The sequence below is a fragment of the Xenopus laevis genome, chromosome 3L (genome assembly GCF_017654675.1).
Source record: "Xenopus laevis strain J_2021 chromosome 3L, Xenopus_laevis_v10.1, whole genome shotgun sequence".
NCBI lineage: Eukaryota > Metazoa > Chordata > Amphibia > Anura > Pipidae > Xenopus > Xenopus laevis.
This window is the reverse complement of record NC_054375.1, coordinates 22,969,983-22,979,737: the sequence shown is the minus strand read 5'-3', so window position 1 is coordinate 22,979,737 and position 9,755 is coordinate 22,969,983.

The window sequence follows — 9,755 nt, the reverse complement described above, 5'->3', positions numbered from 1 at the left end:
GCCGCTAAGTTGGCTAATTTCTTCTGGTTGAGGCCTAACATGGCTTCTAAAAATGTTTCTTCGAATACTGCCACATTGTTGGCTAATTTCTTCTGGTTGAGGCCTAACATGGCTTCTAAATATGTTGCTTACAATTTTGCCGCTAAGTTGGCTAATTTCTTCTGGTTGAGGCCTAACATGGCTTCTAAAAATGTTTCTTCGAATACTGCCACATTGTTGGCTAATTTCTTCTGGTTGAGGCCTAACATGGCTTCTAAATATTTTTCTTACAATTTTGCGGCTAATGTCTTCTGTTTGGGGCCTGCCTCATTTAATTCTTCTGGCTCTAATATTGAGTTGATTAAAAGTTACAAGTTACAAAATGACTGTTGCTGTCACTGCTGTTGCTATTAATGCCTCGTTATTTGGCAAAAGTCTTCTCTGTTTGGGGCCTGCCTCATTTAATTCTTCTGGCTCTACTATAGAGTTGATTGAAATTTACAACATGACTGTTGTTGCCGCTGCTGTTGCTACTAATGCCTCATTATTTGGCAAACGTCTTCTGTTTGGGGCCTGCCTCATTTAATTCTTCTGGCTCTAATATAGAGTTGATTGAAATTTACAACATGACTGTTGTTGCCGCTGCTGTTGCTACTAATGCCTCATTATTTGGCAAACGTCTTCTGTTTGGGGCCTGCCTCATTTAATTCTTCTGGCTCTAATATAGAGTTGATTAAAAGTTACAAGTTACAAAATGACTGTTGCTGCCACTGCTGTTGCTATTAATGCCTCGTTATTTGGCAAAAGTCTTCTCTGTTTGGGGCCTGCCTCATTTAATTCTTCTGGCTCTAATATAGAGTTGATTGAAATTTACAACATGACTGTTGTTGCCGCTGCTGTTGCTACTAATGCCTCATTATTTGGCAAACGTCTTCTGTTTGGGGCCTGCCTCATTTAATTCTTCTGGCTCTAATATAGAGTTGATTAAAAGTTACAAGTTACAAAATGACTGTTGCTGCCACTGCTGTTGCTATTAATGCCTCGTTATTTGGCAAAAGTCTTCTCTGTTTGGGGCCTGCCTCATTTAATTCTTCTGGCTCTACTATAGAGTTGATTGAAATTTACAACATGACTGTTGTTGCCGCTGCTGTTGCTACTAATGCCTCATTATTTGGCAAACGTCTTCTGTTTGGGGCCTGCCTCATTTAATTCTTCTGGCTCTAATATAGAGTTGATTGAAATTTACAACATGACTGTTGTTGCCGCTGCTGTTGCTACTAATGCCTCATTATTTGGCAAACGTCTTCTGTTTGGTGCCTGCCTCATTTAATTCTTCTGGCTCTAATATAGAGTTGATTAAAAGTTACAAGTTACAAAATGACTGTTGCTGCCACTGCTGTTGCTATTAATGCCTCGTTATTTGGCAAAAGTCTTCTCTGTTTGGGGCCTGCCTCATTTAATTCTTCTGGCTCTAATATAGAGTTGATTGAAATTTACAACATGACTGTTGTTGCCGCTGCTGTTGCTATTAATGCCTCGTTATTTGGCAAAAGTCTTCTGTTTGGGGCCTGCCTCATTTAATTCTTCTGGCTCTAATATAGAGTTGATTAAAAGTTACAAGTTACAAAATGACTGTTGCTGCCACTGCTGTTGCTATTAATGCCTCGTTATTTGGCAAAAGTCTTCTCTGTTTGGGGCCTGCCTCATTTAATTCTTCTGGCTCTAATATAGAGTTGATTGAAATTTACAACATGACTGTTGTTGCCGCTGCTGTTGCTATTAATGCCTCGTTATTTGGCAAAAGTCTTCTCTGTTTGGGGCCTGCCTCATTTAATTCTTCTGGCTCTAATATAGAGTTGATTGAAATTTACAACATGACTGTTGTTGCCGCTGCTGTTGCTACTAATGCCTCATTATTTGGCAAAACTCTGGTGGGTGTCTATCAAGGCTCCTACTGCTGTTGCTGACACTACTGCTGCATTGTCGGCAATTTTTTTTTGTAGTTGAGGCCTATCATGGCTTCTAAAAATGTTTCTTCGAATACTGCCATATTGTTGGCTAAATTTTTTCTGAGGGTTGAGGCCTATCATGGCTTCTAAAAATGTTTCTTCGAATACTGCCACATTGTTGGCTAATTTCTTCTGGGGGTTGAGGCCTATCATGGCTTCTAAAAATGTTTCTTCGAATACTGCCATATTGTTGGCTAATTTCTTCTGGGGGTTGAGGCCTATCATGGCTTCTAAAAATGTTTCTTCGAATACTGCCATATTGTTGGCTAAATTTTTTCTGAGGGTTGAGGCCTATCATGGCTTCTAAAAATGTTTTTTCGAATACTGCCATATTGTTGGCTAATTTCTTCTGGGGGTTGAGGCCTATCATGGCTTCTAAAAATGTTTTTTCGAATACTGCCATATTGTTGGCTAATTTCTTCTGGGGGTTGAGGCCTATCATGGCTTCTAAAAATGTTTCTTCGAATACTGCCACATTGTTGGCTAATTTCTTCTGGTGGTTGAGGCCTATCATGGCTTCTAAAAAAGGTTTCTTCGAATACTGCCACATTGTTGGCTAATTTCTTCTGGGGGTTGAGGCCTATCATGGCTTCTAAAAATGTTTCTTCGAATACTGCCACATTGTTGGCTAATTTCTTCTGGGGGTTGAGGCCTATCATGGCTTCTAAAAAAGGTTTCTTCGAATACTGCCACATTGTTGGCTAATTTCTTCTGGGGGTTGAGGCCTAACATGGCTTCTAAAACTGTTTCTTCGAATACTGCCATATTGTTGGCTAATTTTTTCTGGGGGTTGAGGCCTATCATGGCTTCTAAATAGGTTGCTTGTAATTTTGCCGCTAAGTTGGCTAATGTCTTCTGGTGGTTGAGGCCTATCATGGCTTCTAAAAATGTTTCTTCGAATACAGCCCCATTGTTTGGCTAATTTCTTCTGGGGGTTGAGGCCTGCCTCATTTAATTCTTCTGGCTCTAATAAAATTCATTACAACAATGCTTGCTGCTTGGTTGTCAAATGTATTCACACTATTATTACCCCTGAAACGACTGCGGCCAAAAGTCCTTTGCCTCTGTCATTATTCTTTCTTTTGAAATGATAGGAGTGCTCTAAAAAATGTATACAGGGAGGGCATGTGTGTATAGCAGTAACTGAGTGGAACATAGGTGCGAATTGCTCTTCCCATTGATTCCAAAGCAAAACATGGCATATATACATTCATCACTGTGTACAAAAGTAAGGGAAATGTTTTAATGGTAGTCCCAAAGCCATGTCTGGTCTGGGAGTCAAAATAGGCCCTTGCATTCAAATTACACAGAGGCCCAAACAGGCCCCAAACATCAGCCTAGTAAATTTGACTGGAAACCAACCAACCTGGCAACCCTGGCTGACACAAACATAGCCATAAACTCTGCTTAAATTCATGCTGTAAGTAATAATTTAGATTGAATTTGTCCTCTATGAATGCTTTTGTCCTTGAGTTAAATAAACGAGACAACACAGTTTGCTTAATGGAAAGAGGAATTTCATTCCTAGATGATGTCCATCTTACATCCCACTTTCAGCTGCATCTGCTATTTTGCGACTTTCAACTTCACAAGCAGTCTTGTCCCAGTTTGCTGTCCATAACCTTCAAAGAGAACAAACGCCATCCTTTGTTTCCAAACACTTTACACAACGTATTCATAGATCCAGTGCAAAGCCCTTAAAGGGGTGGTTCACCTTTAAGGAAACTTTTAGTATGCAATAGTATGGCAAATTCTAAGCAACTTTTAATTTGGTTTTATTGTTTGCCTTTTTCTTCTAAGTTCTGACTCTTTGCAGCTTTTAAATGTGGGTCAATGAGTTGACCCCAACTAAAAAGCAAATACTATGTCAGGCTACAAACGTATTGTTAGTCATTGCTACTTTTTTACATTTAGGCCTCTCCTATTCATATTCCAGTCTCTTATTTAAATCAATGTATGATTGCTAGGGGAATAATGTTACTTCTAATAGTGCCTAATTGCCAAATATAGTGTGACTTAATATCATAATTTATTTTAAAAAATCAATGTATTTGAGTGTTACAGTAGTCAATTTATCAATTTCGTCGCCGTCGCGACGAGGTTCGTCGCCGTCGCGACGAGGTTCGTCGCCGCCGCGACGAGGTTCGTCGCCGCGCGACGACATTCGGCGCGCGCCATATCAAAACTGTGTTTGCGCATGCGCGCGCGCGTCATGTGACGCGCGTCGTGTGCGCGCACGCGTCATGTGACGCGCGTCATGCGCGCGTCAAAAATGGGCGTCGCCACTATAAATAGCCCCGCCCGTGCTTACATTTTTAGGAGTGCAGTTTGAAAATGGCAGGACCTGGCATGATGAACCGGGACCAGCTGCGGTACTTCGTCAGGTACCTGCACCAGGAGGGATACGACAATATCCCTCCTGGAGTGAGAGGAATCCAGGCGCTCCGAAGGAGCATAATGGATCGGCTGAGGCGCAGGCTGCGGAGGGAGTACCACCTGCGCTTAAGTTTGCGGGAGCTCCAGAGGATCTGGAGCGACTTGAAAAGGCGCCACAGCGCATTTGTAGATGAGCTGCGCGTGGAGGTGGAAGGTAGAGTTATTTAAAAAGAAAACATCTTATAATGATTTGCTATTTTACAGCAAAAATGTATTTAAGTGAATGCTGTAATTAGGATTGGAACAGTTGACTTTGACTGACTGACATAATTGCAGACAAGTTAGATAACAAGTAAATGAGCTGTCAAATGGAGATTATTTAAAAAGATTATAATATTTATTTAAATGCAATACATGAGTTTCCCTTCTTAACTACAATAAAGCCACTTGATTCCTATTTATTTTGGTATTTTGGAGCAAATGTGTATTTGTTTAGGCCTGTGACAAGGCTAATAAGAATTTTACTTCACTTAAAGGTAGATTTATTTAAACATAATAAATAGGTTTCCCTTCTTAACTACAATAAAGCCACTTGATCAGGCTCGGATCTGTGGAAAGGTCACCAAGGCCCGGGCCTAGGGCTGGAAGATTTTAGGGTGGCGGCATGCTGCCCAACCACACCCATATTGGTTCAGAAACACTGGGGATGCACAGGAGATACAATAGTTTCCCATGCAGCAATCCCCATTGCTCCTGTCCAGATGATAAAAATTTGCCCGAATAAAGGGGAGGGGACAGGGGCGACGAATGGCAGTGGGCCTAGGGGTGCCTACTATGTAAATCTTGCCCTGCACTTGATTCCTATTTATTTTGGTATTTTGGAGCAAATGTGTATTTGTTTAGGCCTGTGACAAGGCTAATAAGAATTTTACTTCACATAAAGGTAGATTTATTTAAACGGAAAAAATAGGTTTCCCTTCTTAACTACAATAAAGTTAATTTTCCTGTAGTTACAACATGACACCTTATCCTGTATAATTTATACTGTACAAATGCAATTGCTGTGTTACTCAAACTGAAATTTATTCATTGCCAGCTGAATGGATCCAAGATGATCCTGATGATGGGGAAGTACCACCACCACCACCACCACCACCTGACCAGGCAGCACCGCCTGCACCTGATGAGGCAGCACCGCCTCCACCTGATGAGGCAGCACCGCCTCCACCACCTGTCCAGGCGGCACCACCACCTCACCAGGCGGCACCACCAGCGGACGACCAGGGGCTCAGTGTAGGCACTCAGACAGAGCATGCCTACTATGACCAGACTGAGCTCCTGGTCACAATAGCTCATCAAGTTAATGCCATGCGGCAGGAGCTGGGAGAGCTCAGGGACATGGTTGAGTCCGGGCAGAGGGTAGTTCCTCCTCCTCCTCCTCCTCCACTTTAATTTATTTATTTAATCTTGCAGCACCCGTTGTGCTATGTTGTAAATTAAAATTTTTTTTTATATCTCTATATTTTGAGTTCATTTTTCATTTGACTAAACTAATACTCACATGGTACTTGGAATTGTTTGGATTCTAATAACACAACGATGACTATTCTTAATCGTAGTCATTAAAATTACATTACATAGTATTTCAGAATCATTACAATAACATGATGTAAATATAAGGTTCATTCACATAAACATATGGTTTATTCATTTTTATCTGAGATACAAAGCATCCAGATACTATCTGCTCAGATTTATTAGTTGTACTTGTGTTAGTAATCTACTATTAGATATATGAAGTACAGATGGTACTTTTTGGTTAAACAGTGATATAGAGTAGTAGTAGATACCATTACCAGTTGACCAGAGGTAATGTGAAAAAATCCACAAACGTTAAAAGTTTAAGAAACTTGCAAAATGGGAGCCATTTTTTCAAGATAGGAGTCCTCTAACAATGCAGGGCATGTGTGTAGCAGTATACTAAGTGAAACACGCATGTGTATTGGTCTTCCCATGGAGTCCAATCCAATTCAGCACATTCAGACACAAAGCAAAAGATACCATGTTCATTTATCATCACAGACTACAAAGCTTGAAACTAAGGGGAAAATTTTTATTTGTAGGCCCAAAGATGAAAAAAGGTTATACAAACAAAACACCCATAGAAGATGGGCTTCATCAAATTGCACTGCGCGTCAAAAATAACGTCGCGCGTTAAAACACATACTTGCGTCCGCGACAAAATATTTCGACGCGCGACAAAATCGGGCCGCGCGACTCGTTTCGCGAATTTTTCGCCATTTCGCGAATTTCGCTGGAAATTCGCGAATTATTCGGCGAAGCGAAACGCGACAGATTCGCCCATCACTACAGATAATTACTACATGGCAGAACAGTAACCAGTGCAACTTGCATCAGAATTTAATAATCAGCCATGTAGCATCAGCTTATATTACAGACCAACCTCATTTTGTGCTTGATAATTTGTGGCGACTGAACCCATTGAGCATGTGAGTGTCGCAGACAATTTCCAAGATTGTGACCCTCTGTGACAATTTTGAAGTCCTGGATCATTGCTGCTATTGAGAAAGTGAAACTTTAAGCTGGCACAATAAGTGCATTATATAAAATATGGCATTTTTAGCCATATTAATTTTTGCTTTTAGTTCTCCTTTAACTTAACTTTTAGTAAGTTATAGAATGGCCAATTCGAAGCAACTTTTCAATTGGAAAAAGGAAACTTTTTATTTGTATTTAAAATTATACAGGGAATCAGAAAGAAAATAAAGCATCATATATAGAGTTCAAGTATGCAGTAGATACAGTGTGTTATATAGTACATACGGTCTTGGTCATTGAAATGAATCGAGGAGGCAAATTGTTAGATTAGGTATGGAGGTCTAATAATTCCCATGTAGGTCTCAAAGGGCATTGGCAGTCCTGACTTCAAAGTAAAGGTTATTGAGGCTCCCAAGCGGACGGCGAGTCCTCGGACGGCGGGCTCTAGGACCGTGAGGTCAACCCCCCCTTGCGCGAGTGCAGGAATGCTGAGTTCCTAATGCGGCTGGACGGTATGTCGCCCCTAAAACTTTGCCGCCCTAGGTCCAGGCCTTTGTGGCCTCTCCACAAATCCGGTGCCTGGGGATAGTGGAGTTAACTAGGTGGATCCAGGAGTCTCTGGTAGGTGGATTAGGGCTCATCCAGTGTAGTATCACATTTTTTTTGGTGTAGTATAATAGCACTCTGGTCCTCAAGCGGGCCTGGTTGCCGATGAGGACATTGTCCAGGATTCCTTGTAAGCAGAACGAGGGAAACACAATTTGTGGGAATCCCAGCTCCGTGACCAGAGTTTGGACTATTTGTGTCCAGTAGCAGGCTGTGGTCGGGCATTCCCAGAGCATGTGGTAGAAGTTGGCTTGTAATTGTTCTTTTTTTAATAGTTTTTTAATTTATTTGCCTTCAAAATGGGGGTCACTGACCCCATCTAAGAAACAAATTGGGGTCACTGATCTCATCTAAAAAATAAAATCTGTGTGAGGCTACAAATGTATTGTTATATTCATGTTCCAGTCTGGGCAGACGGTTCACCGGGAAAAAACCCGGTGGGCCCCGGCTCTTTTTGGGCCCTGCCGGTCCAGACCCACTCCCCGATTCCATATGTTCAAAATATGTGAAAATCTGATTTGAATTTAACACAAGCTGCAGAATGTCAGGCTGAAGATCCTCAATAAAGACTGCTCCTGCCCTAGACCACTTTCTGATGCCCATTAACATTTATTTCTGTTCACATAATTGCCTTGTGATATTTTTATGATACAATATTCCTGTTCCAAATACACCACATCTTCCTAGACTTCATTTAAATATTAACAAATAATATTGGTTTATAATAAAAATGATTCCCTACTGTTTTGCCTCCCTTATACTATTTTTATTGTGTTTCAAAATGATATTAAAGCATACTTTAGTGATGGTTAAGTGTTGATAAGAACTTGTGATCATTATATGGAAGCACCCCCTTGGTTGAGGCATGAGAGATTTAGGCGATAGGAAACTCAACAATAATTGAGGCAGCCATGTCTTACTAAAGCTGGTCAAACCCAAGCTGATTGGGGTAATCCAAACATTGTGCACTCGACAGTGTCGTACTGGCCCACCACAATACCATGAAAACTTCCGGTGGGCACAGGTATCAAAAGAGGCTAAATAGATTAAATAATCGATTATAGTATGTAAAGAAAAGAGACTAGGAGAATAGAGGTTGAATGAGAAGAGGAAGAATAATAGTACTGAGAGTGGGCCGCTGGTCTAAGGTTTTTGGGTGGGCCCCTGGTCTAAGGTTTTTGGTTGGGCCCCTGGTCTAAGGTTTTTGGGTGGGCCCCTGGTCTAAGGTTTTTGTTTGGGCCCCTGGTCTAAGGTTTTTGGGTGGGTCCCTAGTCTAAGGTTTGTGGGTGGGCCCCTGGTGTCCCATTCCGACATTGGCCCTCAATCCATATTATCAATATCTGGAAGGTCTATATTTCCTATAAGAAGATGGCGGCAGGGTGCAGGAACACTTGCGATGATTATCTGAGCAGTATTCAAAACTGTCTCCCAGGTGGTGGAGACAGCAGCCGTAGGGGCTGTTGTGGGGCCTGGAGTACAGAGGGCAATTATAAATTGCAGTGAGGAGCAGTCAGTACATTGTTAGTCATTGTGACGTCTCTTCAGTCACTCCTACACAGATGAATACAGTTTGTGCCTTGTACTAGTGGGCATATGGTAACCATTAGTGAGAGATCTGATGCTGCTACAACTACTACCCATGGAAAACCATTAGTGATCAGTTTTGTTGGTCAAGTCCCCAATGACCTCATACCATATTCCTAGGACCACTAGGCCATGCCTACTATCACCTCCTGTGGGATAAGATGAAAATAAGACAGCTTGTGTCCACAATCAGCTATTTATTATTTCACTTATTCATTATTCCACTTAACTACTATTTCTCTCTTTCAAATGGAAATTTGAATGCCATTGTGTATCAAGAGCTCACAAATGTGGCAGGACTACAAGTCCCAATCCTCCAACCTATTAACAAGCATTCTGGAAACTGGCAGAGTCTAAAAGTCATTAAGCTCCCAAGTAGTGATCTGAAGCAGAGACACAACTGTGTAGGCCTTTTTTTAAAAATTTTTTAGCTCACACAAGTCTAGCTGTGTGGTTTACCTTTTCCTGGTAAGGTAAGTAAAGGAGACAGGTCGTAAGACTTGCACTACGGTCACAAACAAAAAAGATCCAATATCATCCAATCTTGAGAAAAACGCATTTTGAAACGTATGCCGAATGGCATGATAAGACCACCCGAATGTGTTAGAGGATTGTTTAGTATCACACTTTGTGTGTGTTAAT